This window comes from Podarcis raffonei, chromosome 12 (genome assembly GCF_027172205.1).
Source record: "Podarcis raffonei isolate rPodRaf1 chromosome 12, rPodRaf1.pri, whole genome shotgun sequence".
Lineage (NCBI taxonomy): Eukaryota > Metazoa > Chordata > Lepidosauria > Squamata > Lacertidae > Podarcis > Podarcis raffonei.
The window spans coordinates 1,726,548-1,750,225 of NC_070613.1; the positions used below are offsets into that span (position 1 = coordinate 1,726,548).

The 23,678-nt window shown below is 43.1% G+C and overlaps 1 protein-coding gene across 1 annotated transcript in view; it reads left to right on the forward strand.

The window, feature by feature from the left end:
• The window catches only part of LOC128398360 (GTPase IMAP family member 8-like), a 214,977-nt gene that overhangs the window by 161,060 nt on the left and 30,239 nt on the right, over positions 1 to 23,678 (forward strand). The gene's annotated exons all lie outside the window — the stretch shown is intronic.

The following is a 23,678-nucleotide window of genomic DNA, read 5'->3' on the forward strand; positions in this document are numbered from 1 at the left end:
GGCGTCGGGCGCTTTTCAGCTTAGAGAAAAGGCGAGAGGGTCGCAGAATCAGAGAATTCTAGAGTTGGAAGGGACCCGAGGGTCATCTAGTCCAGCCCCCTGCAATGCAGGAATATGCAGCTGCCCCATCGAACTTGCAAGCTTGACATCATCAGCACCATACTATACTGAGAAGTGCACAGAATGGTACCTGGCAGGGGCTGAGGGGGACGAGTCTCCTAATATTCAGGGTGTTCTCACAAAGTGTAATGCTGGTGGTCAACAAAAGAGGTTCAAAGGCTCAAGGCAAATCTTTAAAAATGTAGTATAAACACTGACAACTGGGAAACACTGGCCTGCGAGCGCTCCAGTTGGAGAACAGCGTTGACCAAAGGTGTCCTGGGCTTTGAAGACACTCGAACTCAGGACAAAAGGGAGAAACGAGCTAAGAGGAAGGCACGCTTGGCAAACCCTCACCCGGATCAACTCCAACCCGGAATCCAATGTCCCCACTGTGGAAGGACGTGTGGATCCAGAATTGGCCTCCACAGTCACTGTTAAAACCGTGTTTATGGAAGACAATCTTACTTGGCTACGAGGGATCACCAAAGAAGACAGAAGATTCAAGGTGTTGAGCAATGTCGCACGCATGATGTCATGCAGCATCACACAGCATCACACGCATGACATCATGATGTTGCTCAGCATCGCCCACAGGGCCCCCTCGATCCCCTTAAGCAGATGTTTATTATGCTTACGCGTTTTTAGGATTGTATTTGACTCTTGTAAATGGCTTTGGAGCTTTTCCTGAACCCCATAAGCTAAGTCATGCTGACGCCTCTCCCCCCATCACTTTTTAAAAGATGATGAGGATGTCAATCTGCAGTGAGAATCGGGGGTGGACTGGGGGCAATGGGGGCTGGACCCAAGGAAAGGAAAGGTCAGTGGGGCCCAAGCCCACAGGTCCATCTTTGTCCAGGTTCAAATGGCCTGCTGGCGAAAGGTGCCCATTGGGAAAGCCACCGGCTGAAGGTCGAGGTCCTCTCCTCCTTTGCCCGGGAGACGGTCCACGGCTCTGTGCTCCCTTGGGCCACATGCATCCCTTCCTCCTCCTGCTGCCCTCAGCTGCAGCCACCATCTCCCATCCTCAAGGCAGGAGCGGCCCAAGACATTTTGCTGCCTGGGGCGAAGGAGAAGATGGTGCAATTCCCATGCTCTGCATCAAACCTGACTAGATTGGGAGTTGACTCTCAAGCCAACGCTGGTGATGTTCTGGCACATCGCATGGCACTCATTTCTTTTTTCTTTTTTAGTCTTCTATTTGTATTTTTCAAATTTATACATTTCATTCGTTTTACAATCAATTTAACATTTCCAAATTTTGACTTCCTTCCCCCTCTTTCTGCGATTCCTTAAATTATTATTTTTCAAAAATAAATTCTGCATATCCAAATTCATTTAACTTGCTCATTTATTTATCTGCTGTAAATATATACTCTTATAGAACTGCAGGTTTTTACAGTAATCATTACAGTAATCCTGCTAATGTTTTTATCTGTAAAAATTCAGTAATCCATTTCCATTCTTTTATAAACAGTTTGTTATCCTGATTTCTTATTCTTCCGGTAAGTTTCGTCATTTCTGCATATTCCGTGTGTTTTTGCATCCCTTCCTCCTTTGCTGGGACTTCTGCTTCTTTCCATTCTGCATCCTCCACCCCAAGCCCATTAAGGAGGATTCCCTTGGCTCACATCTGGAGACATCTCCCCCAGGGGGCTTCAACCAGCAGCTGCACAAGCCTGCCTAGCTACAGAGCTACAATATTTTGTAAATCCTCTTAAAAGATTGTAAGAATTTGGCATATGCAGTGGTGTTTTCTTGCAGAAAATACTTTCCAGTTAATCTGTCACCCGTAAGTTGCAACCCTAAACCTATTTGCAAGTGAGCTAGCTCTGAATTGTTTCAGATTCCCTCGCCCCCTTCACAATCCCATGCCCACACACCACCTCTTTGGCAATCACAGCTGCCCTCTCTGCCCTCACTTGGATACAGTCCTGGACGGCCTTATGCGCTGCTTCTCTTGTCTGTTTTCCTGAACTTATTAGGAGTCAAACATTTGATCTGAGTAGAAAAACGAAAGTAATTCTGCCATGGATTGGGTTTCCTCTGGCATGGTCAGACACACCGGCTGCCAATGTCTGTCAGTGCTGGTAAACAAGCTGGTTTACAGGAAAAGCATTGGGAAGAAATGGGGGGGGGGAGGGGAGCAGAAATCTTGTCAATCTTGGGAACCAGAGTGCTTTATGTGCTTTATTGCAATTCTTCCAGTCATAGGTCAACAGAAGTATTGTTAGAAGAATCATCACCATCACCAACTATTATTATTTTTGTTTTATTATTTACTATTATTATTATAATATGTATTTAATAATAATAATAATAATAATAATAATTACACTACCAAACAGAATATTATTATTAATAATAAAGCGATAAAACATCAAACATTAAAAACTTCCCTAAACAGGGCTGCCTTCAGATGTCTTCTAAAAGTTTATTTCCTTGACATCTGATGGGAGGGCAGGCACCACCACTATTTCTGCAGCACCAGCAAACCTCCTTTCTCTCTGCCCACCCCAAGGCTTTTCCTGTAAACCTGATTTCAAGAGAAGTAACTTGTTTTGCCCCCCAAATGAAGTACAACATAACATGGTGTTTCTCAAAGGAAGCTATTTTGATCGGACCATTACTGGTTTTTGTTTAAGATTTGGTCCAGCTCTATTGAACCCCTGCATGTCTGCAGATATGCAAGATGAAGGGGACTCTGCCCTCTGTTCACTCCATGTTAAAACATCAACCCTGCAATGAATTAGGGGCCACCACCTGCCGAAGGAGGGACGCGGGTGGTGCTGTGGGTGAAACCACAGAGCCTAGGAGTTGCCGATCAGAAGGTCGGTGGTTCGAATCCCCATGACGGGGTGAGCTCCCGTTGCTTGGTCCCTGCTCCTGCCAACCTAGCAGTTCGAAAGCACATCAAAGTGCAAGTAGATAAATAGGTACCGCTCCGGCGGGAAGGTAAACAGTGTTTCCCTGCGCTGCTCTGGTCGCCAGAAGCGGCTTGGTCATGCTGGTCACAGGACCCGGAAGCTGCATGCCGGCTCCCTTGGCCAATAAAGCGAGATGAGCGCTGCAACCCCAGAGTCGGTCACAACTGGACCTGACGACTGGTCAGGGGTCCCTTTACTTTTTTGCCTTTTACCTGCCGAAGGAGTCCAGGAGAGAACTAATGAAAGTAATCAGGGTTGGCACCATCTTGGGCCCTGCCTGGTCTGCTCTCCCTCTCTCTCTTTTTCTTTCTTTCTTTCTTTCTTTCTTTCTTTCTTTCTTTCTTTCTTTCCAATGGCAAACATTCAGCAATTGTATGGGTTTGTAACATAAAACATAAAATAAATGGTATGTGGCTTCAACAGATAATAATAATAATAATAATAGCAATAATAATAATAATATTTTTGGAGAAATAAGGTAAATATGTTCAGATATGAAGGGAGGTGAGTTGAGGGGGCTGGGGCATGGGAGAGGGACCTTGGGGTGCTGATTGGCTGAGGGTGGGGGTGGCAACCCGAAAGGCCTCAATTCTCTTCTGTCATTGGAGGGTAGAAATTGTGAGCCTCTGCACTATTTCTGCAGCACCAGCAAACCTCCTTTCTCTCTGCCCACCCCAAGGCTTTTCCCGTAAACCAGGTGCTGTTATAGTCAGTGGCAGAATGCCTTGGTCCAGCTATTTCTGTGCTGGCAGAAACCTGCTTTCGTTTTCAAGGCAGATCAAATGCTGGTCTCCTAATCCCAGTGCTGGCCTCCTAATCTAAAGCAATCCAGAAATAGGCAAATATCTGAGGAGGAGAAGTCACCGTCAGGTGCTGCTCAGGAAGCTGTTCCAAGTTGCTTCAAGCAACACTCCGTTCAGATACAGGCCAGGCTCAACTTCCATATTATTTGTGGGTTCTGGTATATTTTAAAAAGAGGAGCCAGACATAAGTTCTATACTTTTTAATTTATTGTAATTTTTGTTTGCTTTGCTACTAAACTTTTCACACCACTTCTGGTCTTAGTGACCTATACATTTCCATAAACAAAATAATAAACACTGGGACATTTTTTCAGTGAGAACTCACTGGGACCTCTCAGGTGAGCACCGTTGCTATTCTAAGAGAATGAGGGAGGTGTTTATGGGGAGAACTTCTGGCACCTCTTTTTCTAGAAAAATGGGACTGATAAAAACACATCACACATGGAAGTGCATGAGGTCGATTCCTCTTCAGCCCAAATGGTCAGGAATCCACATGTCCAAGCTGGCAGGCACAAGGGCAAGAGGATTCAGAAACAGGAAATTGCTGAAAGAAGTATAATGATATTATAAAGTTGGATGTTCAAAGATATGCAAATCCACTTTTGCAATTTCCTTTCCAAGTGACAAAATGTACATCTCACTTTTTATTTTTCATACCTACCTCTTTGAAATAGTTCAAAATAAGAAAACTGAAAAAATATATTCTGTTAATCTGTTTCTCAAGGTATCACCTTGTGGGACCAGGAGACTCTGCAAAGTGATGTCGATACAAAGCCACAATGCAGAACTGAATTTCATACCATCACCTCTGAGTCTTTTGAAGACAAAAGGAAATACCTCAACTTGGAAACATCACTTAAAGCCAGTTTTGTCGGGGGGGGGGGAGCGTGTTGAAGTGGGTGGATCTGGCAGCTTCTTGAATGACACCAGTAATACTACTACTAATAAAGTAGTAGTAGTAGTAGTAGTAGTAGTAGTAGTAGTAAAATAATTTATTTGTACCCTGCCCATCTGGCTGGGTTTCCCCAGCCACTCTGGGCGGCTTCCAACAAAAGATTAAAAATACATTAAAATGTCAGACATTAAAATCTTCCCTAAACAGGTACTGAACCACAACTGAGTTTAAGTGTTTGACCATGAAACACCTTGGGAGAAAAAATATCTCATAGCCAGAATTTGCGCAAAGAACTGCCACTCACGTGGTCACTGCTGTGCTTTATGGGGCCCAGACTTCTTTTGTCTTTGATTGTGAGGTTTCTGAATCTGAGAGTGTGCGGGACATACAGAGGCATCTCAAGGGGATGATTAAGAAGGTGTCAAATGTTTCAGTAGAAGCAGGAGGGTCTCTGAAATTGAATGGCACTGAGAAAAAAATTGAGGAAAAGCTCAGCTGCATTTTCCATGGTGATTTCTTTCTAGATCACAATCCAACAACCTTTCGAGATGCCATGAGAATCCATGCCAGCCTCCCCCTGCTGCTGGGGGAGAATAGGGAGAAAGCTGTGCCCATGAAGGTATGGCTCTACCCGCTCACCAAGCTGGACTCAAAAAACAGCTCAGCTGGTGCATGAGATTAGCTGACCACTGCTGCTTTGCATGGAAGATACTTTGGAGAAGTTGACTGAAATGGATGCAAGGTGCAATGATCTGATTAAGAGTCCCGCAGCCACCACCTTCCCAGAGATGAAGAAGAAAATCAAGACACTCCAATGTCTTTGTCAGCAACAGAGACAGGTTTTCCAGAAACAACTAGTACAAATCTTGCCTTCTTTCCATGGTGGGGATAAGGAAGAAGGTGCCTTGGAGAATTTGCAAAAACGCTTGGACCAGTTGCCTTTTACCGTATTTTTCGCTCTATAAGACACACCAGACCACAAGACGCACCTAGTTTTTTGGAGGAGGAAAACAAGAAAAAAAATATTATGAAACTCAGAAGCCAGAACAGCAATAGGGATCGCTGCGCAGTGAAAGCAGCAATCGCTCTTGCTGTTCTGGCTTCTGGGATAGCTGCGCAGCCTGCATTCGCTCCATAAGACGCACACACATTTTCCCCTACTTTTGTGAAGGGAAGCATTGGGAATAAATGGGGGGGGGGAGCAGAAATCTTGTCAATCTTGGGAACCAGAGTGCTTGATGTGCTTTATTGCAATTCTTCCAGTCATAGGTCAACAGAAGCACTGTTAGAAGACTCATCATAATCACCAACTATTATTACTTTTGGTTTATTATTTACTATTATAATTATATATATTTAATAATAATAATAATTATTACCCTACCCCACATAATATTATTATTAATAATAATAAAGCGATAAAACATCAAACATTAAAAACTTCCCTAAACAAGGCTGCCTTCAGATGTCTTCTAAAAGTCATATAGTTGTTTATTTCCTTGACATCTGCTGGGAGGGCGCTACCACCGAGAAGGCCCTCTGCCTGGTTCCCTATAGCTTCACTTCTCGCAGTGAGGGAACCGCCAGAAGGCCCTCGGAGCTGGACCTCAGTGTCTGGGCAGAACGACGGGGGTGGAGACGCTCCTTCAGGAATACTGACATCCAACAACAATGCCCAAGCGCCCAAAGAAGGAATTAACAAAATTAAAATAAATTACTATGTATTTATTTTAAATACTTTTATCATTCACTTTCTCTTGCTCAGTTCAAGGGGTGATAGAATCATGGAAATGTACGGCTGGAAGAAATCTAGTCCACCCGCTAAGGCATCCCAGACAGAGGGCCATCCAAGCTCTCTTGAAAAACCTCCCGTACTATGGATTTACTTTTAGAAAGATAATAATTTATATATAACAACAACACTCTTATTATTTGTACCCCGCCCACCTGCCTGGGTTGCCCCAGCCACTCTGGCTTTCATTTCTGAATACCAGCAGGCCAGAAGCCGAAAGCAGGACAGAGCACAATTTCGCCTTCAAAATTTGTTCCTCAGTTATTCTATCTGCTATAGCAGTCTGTATGGCTCCACCAATTAAGCTATGTCACATACCACAGAGAAAATTTAAAAAACCCCAGACCTAACCGAATGTCACCAGAACAAGACCTCCCTGATTTCAAGAGAAGTAACTTTTTTTGGCCCCCCCCCCCAATAAAGTACAACATATCATGGTGCTTCTCAAAGGAAGCTATTTTTGATTGGACCAATCCTCTTAAAAGATTGTAAGAATTTGGCATATGCAGTGGTGTTTTCTTGCAGAAAATACTTTCCAGTTAATCTGTCACTCGTAAGTTGCAACCCTAAACCTATTTGCAAGTGAGCTAGCTCTGAATTGTTTCAGATTCCCTCGCCCCCTTCACAATCCCATGCCCACACACCACCTCTTTGGCAATCACAGCTGCCCTCTCTGCCCTCACTTGGATACAGTCCTGGACGGCCTTATGCGCTGCTTCTCTTGTCTGTTTTCCTGAACTTATTAGGAGTCAAACATTTGATCTGAGTAGAAAAACGAAAGTAATTCTGCCATGGATTGGGTTTCCTCTGGCATGGTCAGACACACCGGCTGCCAATGTCTGTCAGTGCTGGTAAACAAGCTGGTTTACAGGAAAAGCATTGGGAAGAAATGGGGGGGGGGGGAGGGGAGCAGAAATCTTGTCAATCTTGGGAACCAGAGTGCTTTATGTGCTTTATTGCAATTCTTCCAGTCATAGGTCAACAGAAGTATTGTTAGAAGAATCATCACCATCACCAACTATTATTATTTTTGTTTTATTATTTACTATTATTATTATAATATGTATTTAATAATAATAATAATAATAATTACACTACCAAACAGAATATTATTATTAATAATAAAGCGATAAAACATCAAACATTAAAAACTTCCCTAAACAGGGCTGCCTTCAGATGTCTTCTAAAAGTTTATTTCCTTGACATCTGATGGGAGGGCAGGCACCACCACTATTTCTGCAGCACCAGCAAACCTCCTTTCTCTCTGCCCACCCCAAGGCTTTTCCTGTAAACCTGATTTCAAGAGAAGTAACTTGTTTTGCCCCCCAAATGAAGTACAACATAACATGGTGTTTCTCAAAGGAAGCTATTTTGATCGGACCATTACTGGTTTTTGTTTAAGATTTGGTCCAGCTCTATTGAACCCCTGCATGTCTGCAGATATGCAAGATGAAGGGGACTCTGCCCTCTGTTCACTCCATGTTAAAACATCAACCCTGCAATGAATTAGGGGCCACCACCTGCCGAAGGAGGGACGCGGGTGGTGCTGTGGGTGAAACCACAGAGCCTAGGAGTTGCCGATCAGAAGGTCGGTGGTTCGAATCCCCATGACGGGGTGAGCTCCCGTTGCTTGGTCCCTGCTCCTGCCAACCTAGCAGTTCGAAAGCACATCAAAGTGCAAGTAGATAAATAGGTACCGCTCCGGCGGGAAGGTAAACAGTGTTTCCCTGCGCTGCTCTGGTCGCCAGAAGCGGCTTGGTCATGCTGGTCACAGGACCCGGAAGCTGCATGCCGGCTCCCTTGGCCAATAAAGCGAGATGAGCGCTGCAACCCCAGAGTCGGTCACGACTGGACCTGACGACTGGTCAGGGGTCCCTTTACTTTTTTGCCTTTTACCTGCCGAAGGAGTCCAGGAGAGAACTAATGAAAGTAATCAGGGTTGGCACCATCTTGGGCCCTGCCTGGTCTGCTCTCCCTCTCTCTCTTTTTCTTTCTTTCTTTCTTTCTTTCTTTCTTTCTTTCTTTCTTTCCAATGGCAAACATTCAGCAATTGTATGGGTTTGTAACATAAAACATAAAATAAATGGTATGTGGCTTCAACAGATAATAATAATAATAATAATAGCAATAATAATAATAATATTTTTGGAGAAATAAGGTAAATATGTTCAGATATGAAGGGAGGTGAGTTGAGGGGGCTGGGGCATGGGAGAGGGACCTTGGGGTGCTGATTGGCTGAGGGTGGGGGTGGCAACCCGAAAGGCCTCAATTCTCTTCTGTCATTGGAGGGTAGAAATTGTGAGCCTCTGCACTATTTCTGCAGCACCAGCAAACCTCCTTTCTCTCTGCCCACCCCAAGGCTTTTCCCGTAAACCAGGTGCTGTTATAGTCAGTGGCAGAATGCCTTGGTCCAGCTATTTCTGTGCTGGCAGAAACCTGCTTTCGTTTTCAAGGCAGATCAAATGCTGGTCTCCTAATCCCAGTGCTGGCCTCCTAATCTAAAGCAATCCAGAAATAGGCAAATATCTGAGGAGGAGAAGTCACCGTCAGGTGCTGCTCAGGAAGCTGTTCCAAGTTGCTTCAAGCAACACTCCGTTCAGATACAGGCCAGGCTCAACTTCCATATTATTTGTGGGTTCTGGTATATTTTAAAAAGAGGAGCCAGACATAAGTTCTATACTTTTTAATTTATTGTAATTTTTGTTTGCTTTGCTACTAAACTTTTCACACCACTTCTGGTCTTAGTGACCTATACATTTCCATAAACAAAATAATAAACACTGGGACATTTTTTCAGTGAGAACTCACTGGGACCTCTCAGGTGAGCACCGTTGCTATTCTAAGAGAATGAGGGAGGTGTTTATGGGGAGAACTTCTGGCACCTCTTTTTCTAGAAAAATGGGACTGATAAAAACACATCACACATGGAAGTGCATGAGGTCGATTCCTCTTCAGCCCAAATGGTCAGGAATCCACATGTCCAAGCTGGCAGGCACAAGGGCAAGAGGATTCAGAAACAGGAAATTGCTGAAAGAAGTATAATGATATTATAAAGTTGGATGTTCAAAGATATGCAAATCCACTTTTGCAATTTCCTTTCCAAGTGACAAAATGTACATCTCACTTTTTATTTTTCATACCTACCTCTTTGAAATAGTTCAAAATAAGAAAACTGAAAAAATATATTCTGTTAATCTGTTTCTCAAGGTATCACCTTGTGGGACCAGGAGACTCTGCAAAGTGATGTCGATACAAAGCCACAATGCAGAACTGAATTTCATACCATCACCTCTGAGTCTTTTGAAGACAAAAGGAAATACCTCAACTTGGAAACATCACTTAAAGCCAGTTTTGTCGGGGGGGGGAGCGTGTTGAAGTGGGTGGATCTGGCAGCTTCTTGAATGACACCAGTAATACTACTACTAATAAAGTAGTAGTAGTAGTAGTAGTAGTAGTAGTAGTAGTAAAATAATTTATTTGTACCCTGCCCATCTGGCTGGGTTTCCCCAGCCACTCTGGGCGGCTTCCAACAAAAGATTAAAAATACATTAAAATGTCAGACATTAAAATCTTCCCTAAACAGGTACTGAACCACAACTGAGTTTAAGTGTTTGACCATGAAACACCTTGGGAGAAAAAATATCTCATAGCCAGAATTTGCGCAAAGAACTGCCACTCACGTGGTCACTGCTGTGCTTTATGGGGCCCAGACTTCTTTTGTCTTTGATTGTGAGGTTTCTGAATCTGAGAGTGTGCGGGACATACAGAGGCATCTCAAGGGGATGATTAAGAAGGTGTCAAATGTTTCAGTAGAAGCAGGAGGGTCTCTGAAATTGAATGGCACTGAGAAAAAAATTGAGGAAAAGCTCAGCTGCATTTTCCATGGTGATTTCTTTCTAGATCACAATCCAACAACCTTTCGAGATGCCATGAGAATCCATGCCAGCCTCCCCCTGCTGCTGGGGGAGAATAGGGAGAAAGCTGTGCCCATGAAGGTATGGCTCTACCCGCTCACCAAGCTGGACTCAAAAAACAGCTCAGCTGGGAGACTTCCGGTCGGCGCCAGCGATTAATGGCGGTCTCCCGCTGAGCTCCGCTCAGGGAGACTGCTCCACGAGTTCGGGTCTGACCGCTACGGCGAAGCGGGGACCCCTAAAATCACAGGCGCAAAAGCCTGTGGACACGGAGACTCGGTGGGCACCTTAAGCGCCCCCCTTTACCGCAAAGGAGCCTTTTTAAAGGCTCCGGAGCGGCATCGGGTGAGCGCGGAGCTGAGAGTCGCTACCCAGCCCGTGGAGCGAAGCCGCATCGCCATTAACGGAGAGCGCCGATTCCTTCCTGTCATTTGGACTGAATTGGATTACCCGTGAGTAAGACGGAAAGACAATATTAAAAGAAAATTTTTTTAAGAATTTGGCTGAAAACGGAGAAGGCAAAAAATAAGGAAGTCTGCCTTCCTCGGACTGCACGTAAACAAAGCAACGAAATAGGAAGCTGCAATTTGACAGGAAGCAGCTTTAAACTTAACGGACTCAGACATTGGACTTAATTCCCCCCCGTAGCAGGCAGGGGCAGGGGGGGAAGAATTGTGGACTGTGGTACCTGCACGGAAGAAGCATAGAAGGGGAAATTTCTGCCGTTTTGAACCCTTGGGGAGGACTGCCTGGAAAGTGAGTCACCGGGACGGAGAGCTGTCATTTAGAGACTGGCAACAAAGTTGGTCTTTTACATTTTTGCAACAAGTAAATACTTCATTGGATACAAACTGGGTACCTTGGAGAGATACATTTGACATTATTTGGAAAATATTGGAATAGGCTGTTACTTTTGTTATTTCTGAAGGGAACTCTTTGTTCTCGGTACTTGGAACTTTGAGCGGCTCCATCTAGAGGCCGCAGGAAAATTGTTACAAGTGTTACAATTCTTATTGTGAGAAACAGGCTTGTGGAATTTCCCATTTGAAAGCTATTCCCGTGGGAATGACCTTGGGACATGAGTGGCCCAATAGAAGCAAGAGTAACGAGAGCTAAAGGAAAAGTTGAACAAAAGAGAAGGGCCTCAGTAACAAATCCAGTTGCACCTGCTATGACTTCTCCCATGGATACTGCGGCAGTGGCCAATGCATTAGTTAGAATAAATGAATCTCTGGAAGCTCTTACAAAACAGAGCACTGAAAACTCTAAACAGCTGATTGAACTGTCAACAAAATTAGATAAAAATACAGAGACAATAAATAAATTAGTCCAAGAAAGTGAGGCAACTAGAAAGATTGCAGAGGAAACGAAAATTTCTGCAGAGGAAGCAAAAGTTTCTGCAGAAAGTACACAGGAAAAGTTGGTGCCAGTCTGCAAAAAGCTAGAAGAACATGATGCTGCCCTGTCTTTATTGGAATTACAGAGGAAAAATAGAAATTTAAGATTAAGATTGATTCCAGAAAATGAAAAGGATAATTTGACAGAATACCTTACAAAAGAATTTCTGGAATTTTGGCAGGACAGCTTGAAAGAAGAGGAATTTAAGATAATAACTGCTTTCAGACTGGGCAGGAAACAAAACAGAAAGAGCCCTAGAGACTGTTTAATAACTCTGAGATCTCAGGAGGAGAGGGACAAGATATTAAATTTACATTTTCAAAGAGCTCTTGAGATTGGAGATTTCCGTGTGCAGATTTTTAAAGATATCCCTAAATACATTTTGGAAGTGAGGACTTACTACAAGGATTTGGTCACTTTATTGAGAAAGAGCAATATACCATTCAGATGGGAGTTCCCGCAAGGCCTGTCTTTTAATTACAAAGGAAAGAAAATTAAGATAAAAACAGTGCTAGACAAAGAGCAATTTCTGGTAAGGAACGAGGAGGACCTTCAGAAGGAAACGGTGGACACTACAGACCCAGCAGAAATACCAGATATTTCAAACCTATCCTTTGGAGCTAAAACATTAACAGAAGAAGGTTTGCTTGGAGCAGTTGGAGGAGTATCTAAGTAAACAACAAGATGTCTCTGCAAATTTTAAGCTGGAATTGTAATGGACTGAATCTTCCTAGAAAAAGGAGGGAGGTGTTTCATATTTTGAAAAAAGAACATTTGGACTTGATTTGTCTACAAGAAACTCACGTGACCAGAACACATCGGAAATTACTTATTAATAAAAGATTAGGACAAGAATTTATTTCATCTGACAAAGTGAAGAAAAGAGGAGTGGTAATCTATGCAAAGGAAAAGTTGGCCCCTAAGTTAAAATTTAAAGATGAACAAGGAAGATATTTGGCAATTGAAATTCAAGTTCAAGGAGAAAAACTACTGGTAATAGGAGTTTATGCACCGAATGAAGGGAAGTCAGAATTCTTTAAGAAATTGCATGAGACATTAATGGACTATTTGGACTATAATGTAATTTTAATGGGAGACATGAATGGAGTGGTCTCCACAAATATGGACAAAGCACAAAGACAGGTGGTCTCCAAGGATGGGAGACTACCTAAGACCTTTTTTGAATTGACTGACAACATGAACCTGATTGACATTTGGAGAACAAGGAACCCTCTTGAGAGAGAGGGAACCTTTTTCTCTGAGGCAAAAATGACTTGGACTAGAATTGACCAAATATGGGTATCTAGTGGGATGGCACCAAAGATTAAGAAAGTAGAAATCTGCCCAAAGACTTGTTCCGACCATAATGCCGTAAAGATGGAGATGAACCCAACAACAGCTGGTTCCTTTAGATGGAGGATGAATGACTCCCTGTTTAGAGATGAAGAGGTGTACAAAAAGGCCCAGAAAGCAATAAAGGATTACTTCGAGATAAATCTGAGAACTGAAGTGGAAAAAAGAGTAATTTGGGACGCAAGTAAAGCCGTCATGCGAGGTTTTTTAATACAACAGAATGCCATAAAAAGGAAGAGACAGAATGAGCAAAAGGATAAGATCTTGGAAAAGATAAAAGAAGGAGAAAAAAGATTGAGATCTAAACCAAAGTCACATGAAATTTTGAGAGAAATTAAGTTTTATCAGAGACAATATATGGAATTGATGAACCAAGAGATAGAATGGAAAATAAAACAAATGAGACAAAAGACATTTGAATCGGCAGATAAATGTGGGAAACTTTTGGCATGGCAATTGAAGAAGAGACAAAAACAGAATACGGTTACCAATTTGGAAGTGGAGGGAAAGAACATTTATAAACCAAATGAGATTAGAAACTGTTTTCAGAGCTATTTCAGGAGACTTTATGCACAAGGGCCGGTGAATGAAAAAGAAATAGAAGAATTTCTTAAAAAATATGGATTACAAAAAATTTCTGAACAAAGTAGAGTGATTTTGAACCAGAAGATAACTGATCAAGAAATTGAGGGAGCCATTCAAAATATGCAATTGGGAAAATCTCCAGGACCTGATGGACTGACCTCCAGATATTACAAAGTTTTGAAAGAATGGCTTATGCAACCGTTGAAGGAGGTCTGTAACGAAATTTTAGAGGGGAAGAAGGCACCTGAATCGTGGAAAGACGCTTATATTACACTTATACCAAAGACAGAGACTGAAAAGAACTAGGTTAAGAACTACCGCCCTATATCATTACTCAATGTGGATTACAAAATTTTTGCAGACATTTTGGCAAAAAGACTGAAAAGAGTTTTGGTGGGGGAGATTCATAAGGACCAAGCGGGCTTTCTTCCAGGAAGACATTTGTCAGACAATGTGAGAAACATAATAGACATTTTGGAGTTACTGGAAGTTAATATTAACACTAAGGCAGTTTTAATATTCGTGGATGCGGAGAAGGCCTTTGACAACATTTCTTGGAATTTCATGAAAAAGAACCTCCAAGGGATGGGGGTAGGCCAAGGTTTTGAAAATGGTATAAGTGCAATTTATTCTGAACAAAAGGCAAAATTGATTGTAAATAATGTGGTTACAGAAGAGTTTGCTATTGAGAAAGGGACACGACAGGGATGCCCAATATCCCCACTACTTTTTATATCGGTCCTGGAGGTTCTATTAAACATGATTAGAGAGGACCAGCTGGTTAAAGGGATTCAGGTCGGAGCTAAACAGTATAAATTGAGAGCATTTGCAGATGATCTAGTTTTAACTTTGCAAGAGCCAGACACTAGTACGAAAAGAGTCTTAGAATTAATACAAATATTTGGTCAAGTAGCAGGTTTTAAGCTGAACAAACAGAAAATGAAAGTACTGGATAAAAACTTAACAGCTGTTGAAAGGGAGAAGTTTCAGAGTGAAACTGGTTTGACAGTAGCAAAGAAGGTGAAATACCTAGGGATTAACTTGACATCTAAGAATGTGAACTTAGTTAAAGACAATTATGAGAAATGTTGGCCAGAAGTTAAGAAAGATCTTGAAATATGGTCAAATTTGAGACTGTCCTTGTTGGGTAGAATTGCAGTTATCAAAATGAATGTCTTGCCGAGAATGCTGTTTTTGTTTCAAACATTGCAGATCTTGGACAAAATGGAATGTTTCAAGAGGTGGCAAAAAGATATATCTAAATTTGTCTGGCAGGGCAAAAAGCCCAGAATAAAATTTAAGATATTAACTGATGCAAAAGAAAGAGGGGGGTTTGCCCTGCCGGACTTAAAGCTTTATTATGAATCAGCGGCCTTCTGCTGGCTGAAAAACTGGCTGCTTCTTGAAAATACAGACATTTTGGATCTGGAAGGGTTTAATAATAGATTCGGCTGGCACGCATATATATGGTATGACAAGGTTAAAGTTCATCAAGGTTTTAAAAACCATATTGTTAGGAAAGCATTATATAATGTGTGGACTCGGTATAAAGATTTGTTAGAAAACAAAACCCCTAGGTGGTTGTCACCAATGGAAGCTAAGGAAGTGAAAAAACTTAATATGGAATCAAAATGGCCAAAATATTGGGAAATTATAGAGTATGAGGAGGGAAAAGTGAAATTGCAGAGTTATGAGAAACTGAAGTCAAAAGTAAGAGACTGGCTACATTACTACCAGATAAATGAAGTTTTTAAACAGGACAGGAAAATTGGCTTCCAGGTGGAGAGGTCAAAATTGGAAACAGAGCTTTTGGAACCCAGTACTAAAAATTTGTCAAGAATGTATAACTTGCTGTTGAAATGGAATACACAGGACGAGACGGTTAAATCAGCTATGATTAAATGGGCACAAGATATTGGTCATGACATTATGTTTGCTGACTGGGAACAGTTATGGACCACCGGTATAAAGTTTACGGCATGTAATGCCTTAAGAGAAAACATTATGAAAATGATCTATAGGTGGTACATGACCCCAGTCAAGCTTGCAAAAATTTACCACACGCCCAATAATAAATGTTGGAAATGTAAGGAAACTGAAGGTACCTTTTACCACCTTTGGTGGACGTGCCCAAGGATTAAGGTCTTCTGGGAAATGATTTATAATGAAATGAAGAAGGTGCTTAAATGCACATTTGTGAAGAAACCAGAGGCCTTTCTCCTGGGCATGGTGGGCCAATTGGTCTCAAAGAAAGATAGGACGTTTTTTATGTATGCTACAACAGCAGCAAGAGTACTTTTAGCAAAGTACTGGAAGACACAAGAACTACCCACACTGGAAGAATGGCAGACCAAGGTGATTGACTACATGGGACTGGCGGAGATGACTGGCAGAATCCGTGACCAAGGGAGAGAGACGGTGGAAGAAGATTGGAAGAAATTTAAAGTTTACCTCAAGAACTGTTGCAAAATTAATGAGTGCTAAAATGTTTTGGGTCAGGTAAAATAGAATTGCAGGGACAAACAATTAGATATGAGAAAAAGGATTTAAAGGGAAAAGAAAAAAAGTGTTTTAAGTTGAAATTGGGGGTTGCTGGAAAAATGTAAAACAAGGATGCAGGAAAGGGAGGTATGGGGAAGTCGATGAAAGAAGGTTTAAGAAATAATGTGAAGAAATTATACGTGTTTATATGTTTGTTTGTCTTTGTATTGTTTTGTATTGTTTATTAATATTTATTAAAAAACCAATAAAAATTTTATTAAAAAAAACAAAAAACAAAAAACAGCTCAGCTGGTGCATGAGATTAGCTGACCACTGCTGCTTTGCATGGAAGATACTTTGGAGAAGTTGACTGAAATGGATGCAAGGTGCAATGATCTGATTAAGAGTCCCGCAGCCACCACCTTCCCAGAGATGAAGAAGAAAATCAAGACACTCCAATGTCTTTGTCAGCAACAGAGACAGGTTTTCCAGAAACAACTAGTACAAATCTTGCCTTCTTTCCATGGTGGGGATAAGGAAGAAGGTGCCTTGGAGAATTTGCAAAAACGCTTGGACCAGTTGCCTTTTACCGTATTTTTCGCTCTATAAGACACACCAGACCACAAGACGCACCTAGTTTTTTGGAGGAGGAAAACAAGAAAAAAAATATTATGAAACTCAGAAGCCAGAACAGCAAGAGGGATTGCTGCGCAGTGAAAGCAGCAATCGCTCTTGCTGTTCTGGCTTCTGGGATAGCTGCGCAGCCTGCATTCGCTCCATAAGACGCACACACATTTTCCCCTACTTTTGTGAAGGGAAGCATTGGGAATAAATGGGGGGGGGGAGCAGAAATCTTGTCAATCTTGGGAACCAGAGTGCTTGATGTGCTTTATTGCAATTCTTCCAGTCATAGGTCAACAGAAGCACTGTTAGAAGACTCATCATAATCACCAACTATTATTACTTTTGGTTTATTATTTACTATTATAATTATATATATTTAATAATAATAATAATTATTACCCTACCCCACATAATATTATTATTAATAATAATAAAGCGATAAAACATCAAACATTAAAAACTTCCCTAAACAAGGCTGCCTTCAGATGTCTTCTAAAAGTCATATAGTTGTTTATTTCCTTGACATCTGCTGGGAGGGCGCTACCACCGAGAAGGCCCTCTGCCTGGTTCCCTATAGCTTCACTTCTCGCAGTGAGGGAACCGCCAGAAGGCCCTCGGAGCTGGACCTCAGTGTCTGGGCAGAACGACGGGGGTGGAGACGCTCCTTCAGGAATACTGACATCCAACAACAATGCCCAAGCGCCCAAAGAAGGAATTAACAAAATTAAAATAAATTACTATGTATTTATTTTAAATACTTTTATCATTCACTTTCTCTTGCTCAGTTCAAGGGGTGATAGAATCATGGAAATGTACGGCTGGAAGAAATCTAGTCCACCCGCTAAGGCATCCCAGACAGAGGGCCATCCAAGCTCTCTTGAAAAACCTCCCGTACTATGGATTTACTTTTAGAAAGATAATAATTTATATATAACAACAACACTCTTATTATTTGTACCCCGCCCACCTGCCTGGGTTGCCCCAGCCACTCTGGCTTTCATTTCTGAATACCAGCAGGCCAGAAGCCGAAAGCAGGACAGAGCACAATTTCGCCTTCAAAATTTGTTCCTCAGTTATTCTATCTGCTATAGCAGTCTGTATGGCTCCACCAATTAAGCTATGTCACATACCACAGAGAAAATTTAAAAAACCCCAGACCTAACCGAATGTCACCAGAACAAGACCTCCCTGATTTCAAGAGAAGTAACTTTTTTTGGCCCCCCCCCAATAAAGTACAACATATCATGGTGTTTCTCAAAGGAAGCTATTTTGATCGGACCATTACTGGTTTTTGTTTAAGATTTGGTCCAGCTCTATTGAACCCCTGCATGTCTGCAGATATGCAAGATGAAGGGGACTCTGCCCTCTGTTCACTCCATGTTAAAACATCAACCCTGCAATGAATTAGGGGCCACCACCTGCCGAAGGAGGGACGCGGGTGGTGCTGTGGGTGAAACCACAGAGCCTAGGAGTTGCCGATCAGAAGGTCGGTGGTTCGAATCCCCATGACGGGGTGAGCTCCCGTTGCTTGGTCCCTGCTCCTGCCAACCTAGCAGTTCGAAAGCACATCAAAGTGCAAGTAGATAAATAGGTACCGCTCCGGCGCGAAGGTAAACAGTGTTTCCCTGCGCTGCTCTGGTCGCCAGAAGCGGCTTGGTCATGCTGGTCACAGGACCCGGAAGCTGCATGCCGGCTCTCTCGGCCAATAAAGCGAGATAAGCGCTGCAAGCCCAGAGTCGGTCACGACTGGACCTGACGACTGGTCAGGGGTCCCTTTACTTTTATGCCTTTTACCTGCCGAAGGAGTCCAGGAGAGAACTAATGAAAGTAATCAGGGTTGGCACCATCTTGGGCCCTGCCTGGTCTGCTCTCCCTCTCTCTCTTTTTCTTTCTTTCTTTCTTTCTTTCTTTCTTTCTTTCTTTCTTTCTTTCTTTCCAATGGCAAACATTCAGCAATTGTATGGGTTTGTAACATAAAACATAAAATAAATGGTATGTGGCTTCAACAGATAATAATAATAATAATAATAATAGCAATAATAATAATAATATTTTTGGAGAAATAAGTTAATATGGTCAGATATGAAGGGAGGTGAGTTGAGGGGGCTGGGGCATGGGAGAGGGACCTTGGGGTGCTGATTGGCTGAGGGTGGGGGTGGCAACCCGAAAGGCCTCAATTCTCTTCTGTCATTGGAGGGTAGAAATTGTGAGCCTCTGCACTATTTCTGCAGCACCAGCAAACCTCCTTTCTCTCTGCCCACCCCAAGGCTTTTCCCGTAAACCAGGTGCTGTTATAGTCAGTGGCAGAATGCCTTGGTCCAGCTATTTCTGTGCTGGCAGAAACCTGCTTTCGTTTTCAAGGCAGATCAAATGCTGGTCTCCTAATCCCAGTGCTGGCCTCCTAATCTAAAGCAATCCAGAAATAGGCAAATATCTGAGGAGGAGAAGTCACCGTCAGGTGCTGCTCAGGAAGCTGTTCCAAGTTGCTTCAAGCAGCACTCCGTTCAGAAACAGGCCAGGCTCAACTTCCATATTATTTGTGGGTTCTGGTATATTTTAAAAAGAGGAGCCAGACATAAGTTCTATACTTTTTAATTTATTGTAATTTTTGTTTGGTTTGCTACTAAACTTTTCACACCACTTCTGGTCTTAGTGACCTATACATTTCCATAAACAAAATAATAAACACTGGGACATTTTTTCAGTGAGAACTCACTGGGACTCAGTTCTGGCACCTCTCAGGTGAGCACCGTTGCTATTCTAAGAGAATGAGGGAGGTGTTTATGGGGAGAACTTCTGGCACCTCTTTTTCTAGAAAAATGGGACTGATAAAAACACATCACACATGGAAGTGCATGAGGTCGATTCCTTGGAGAAGTTGGAGGCAGCCCAGAAGCTGCATCTGAGAGCCCCTGCACCACCTGAAGGCAGTCAAGCGCTCCACAGCTGAGTTGCCCGATCCTGCTCCTACTTGCATGCAAGCAGGAGTGGAGGCAGGGATCTCTCAGAAGTGGAGCAGGCTGGGGGGGTTGACAGGGAACCAGGCGGAGGGCCTTCTCGGTGGTGGCACCCGCCCTGTGGAACGCCCTCCCGTCAGATGTCAAGAAAATAAACAACTACCTGACTTTTAGAAGACATCTGAAGGCAGCCCTGTTTAGGGAAGTTTTTAATGTGTGATATTTTAATGTATTTTTAATCTTTGTTGGATGCCGCCCAGAGTGGCAGGGGAAACCCAGCCAGATAGGTGGGGTACAAATAATAAAATTATTATTATTATTATTATTATTATTATTATTATTATTATTATTATCTGATCGCTTGCTGCCCTGGCCCACTTTCCCTCACTAGGAAAATGGAAGTGTGGCACTCAAAACAGAAGTTAGAACAGAGCACGTTTGGCTTCTGGAAAAAGTTCCAAAACTGGAACACTCAATTCCGGTTTTGAAGTGTTCAGGTTCCAAGTAGTTTGATAACTAAGCTGTTCAAAAAATGAGGCACCTTTGTATTTATTTTTCCCAATTTGAACTGTATTCATTTCCCCCCGTGATGATTTTCTTGAGTCAAAATGAGAGTAACCCTAAACATTTTTTGAAGAAAAAAAGCACTGAGTTATACCATAAAATTATATATCAATGGAAAGTTAATTTAATGAAGAATGTAATGTAATAACTTTTATGCAGGATTATTTATTACAGCAGCAGTCGTAAAGAAGAAACGTGAAACACACAGGAAAAAAATGAGATATACAGGTTAAATTGTCGTGTTGGCACTTTGCGATAAATAAGTGGGTTTTGGGTTGCAGTTTGGGCACTCGGTCTCTAAAAGGTTCGCCATCACTGGCCTATGGCGAGGCTGCAATATCTGGCTAGCAGGTGGAATACAGAATAGCAGGAAAAGAGAACGGTGAGAACAGAAGGAAACCAGGAGAAATACACCATAGCAGGGCTGTGCCCCAACACTCAATACACCTTTCGATATGCTGCCATGACGAAACCGGGACTCAGTCAGAGGAGTGAGGAGATCAGTGTAAACACCCACCCCACCCCCCTGTTCTTCCAGGGTCCTTGAATAGGTAACTCAGGAGCATTTGTCAATTTCTCCTGACCAGAGCCCTTCAGGATCTGAGGATCTCCAACACCCCCAGCCCCCCCTGCTACAAGGTGTTTCGAGGGGTCAGAAATATCAACTTCAGTGCTACTGTTAAGGATACGGTCCGTTTCGGGCAATTCGTGTCCTCATCACTGCAAGAGGGGATTGCCCAATGTTTCACTGCAGATCCTGAATCGGGAGTTGGACAGCCTGTGGCCAAAACCATCTTTGAGATTTACACTTGTCATGGGGTTCTCATCAGAGAATTTTCTTCCCTCCCCAGTGAGGAGGAGGTTCTGATCCCACCCTATGAGCAGTTCAGGGTTGTAAGTTCCGGAAAGGATGTGGATGGTACAACCCGCATACAGCTCCGCTCTGCTGGGAAATTCAGCAAATACAACTGTGCAAGTGGTAAGAACCCAAGCAATTACTCCTGGGATCAGAGAATAGCCAAGTTTCCTTCCTTCCTTCCTTCCTTCCTTCCTTCCTTCCTTCCTTCCTTCCTTCCTTCCTTCCTAGAATGGAAGAGGGATAACTGTCATTAGCCATAGAGTAGACCTATTGATGTCAGTAGATTTAAGTCAATTTATTTCATTGCTCCCACTCTGTATATGTCTGATGTTGGATGTCATCCCCTAATATAATGAAGTAAAAGCAGCATCAAATAGCAGAATTAAAATTATAGTTACAAAGCAGAGGCAAAGAAAGCAAAAGAAAGCTAACGGTACTCTATATCTGGGATGGGGAACCTCAGGCCCAGGAGCTGAAGGAAGATGCCTCAGGACTCTCTCTTGGCCACAGCCCTTTGCCTCCTGGGCTCCACTCCTCACTGGCTCAGCTCTGCAGCCTCCTCACATACTTTTCGCGGTGTGGAATGTGTTTGTGGGGTGAAATAATGCCGAGAGAGAGACAGGGTGGGGGTGGATGACCCCTTTTGGAGCATGAAGGATAATAATACATGAATGACCAATGTTGTGGTTCTTGTTATAGGTGGGAACTATGAGGACGATGCTGTGGACCAGGGGTCACCCAACGTTTTGGACCAGTGGGAACACTTCGAATTCTGAGAAGGTGCTGTGGGTGCTGGTCACCAGAGGCACCAGCTTGTGAAAACGACTGGAGGGGCCAACGTCGTGTGTGCACAACGTCAGGAGGAGCTGGGGGCAGAGCTGAAGACAGCAGCTGTGTGGCTTCAGAGGTCAGTGGCTCTGCCTCTCCTCCTCCCAGGGCCACCACTGACAGGAGGGTGCTTTGAACCTCCTTCCCTTCCACAGCAGGAAGAGGAAGAGCCAGAGGCCGGAGCTGGGCCACCGTTGGCTCCACACTCAACCTCCATGATTTTTGAATGTTAGCGGGCTGTCCATACCACCCAAACTATGAGGCAGGGGAACAAAAGGTCTCAGCCTCCAGGAGCTGGTGCCCCTGCCAGTCACAAAACGGCTGCCTTGGGGATGTGCAGCAGCACAAAATCCTAGCCTATTCAAAGGTGAACACCAAATCTGGTTGGACACATACCACGTTGACATCCAACACACTCGCTGCTGTTAAAGACAAAAAGAGGACAATGGGAGCTAAGATGATCCCCAAATGTTTTCCATAAGCCAGGAAGGTGATAATCTTGGGGACACATTGTTTGGATGATGATCATCTGGGCATTTTGTGCAACGTTCTGCATCTGAGGAAGAGGGAAAGAGTGGCTTCCGCATCACTTACATCCAGAACCACCTGTGCTTAATTACATTATGAGAATATATGGTATAAAATAGCAAAAAGGAAGGCGTTGTGAGAAGTGCAAGTTGAGTCCTCTCTCTGCTGATTTTGAACTCCAGAGAATGATTGCTTGTGGTCATTTCTTTCAACTCACTTCCTGGAAGTGAGGTGAATAAAAATTGAGAAGCCAAGAAGGATCCCAATTCAACAAGTTATTCTGAATTTTCACAAAAAAGTATGTGTGAATTTCCACCATGAATTTGGGACAATAAATTCCCCCAAGGAACGCCCTCTCCCTTGCAGTTTCCCACCTTCCTGTGCCAAGAAGGTCCCTTCCACACACAGAGAACAAGCAGAGCAGCAAACAGGCTTTGATCCACAATGCTTAGTATTCATTTCATTTTCTTATAGCATTTATAATGGTAAAGGGACCCCTGACAGTTAAGTCCAGTTGTGGCCGACTCTGGGGTTGCGGTGCTCATCTTGCTTTATTGGCCGAGGGAACCAGTGTACAGCTTCCAGGTCATGTGGCCAGCATGACTAAGCCGCTTCTGGCGAACCAGAGCAGCACACAGAAACAACCATTTACCTTCCTGCTGGAGCAGTATCTATTTATCTACTTGCACTTTGACGTGCTTTCGAACTGCTAGGTTGGCAGGAGCAGGGACTGAGCAATGGGAGTTCACCCGGTTGTGGGGATTCGAACAGCCAACCTTCTGATCGGCAAGTCCTGGGCTCTGTGGTTTAATCCACAGCGCCACCCGCGTCCCTTATTGCATTTATATCCAAACCCTATTCTATTCTATCCATTACACAACAAAGACGGGGAGATTCAGGCTTCATTTCAGGAGCACACAGTCTTGACAGAATAAAACTGACTAAAAATGAATCACCCACCTCCCAAGTTTCTAAAATACTGTTAAGTTTTGTTGCAGTGGTTTTGACTGCTTCAAACGGGGGCTGTATAAAGCCCCCACGTGTTCTTCAGAAGGAAAAATGGGGGTCAAG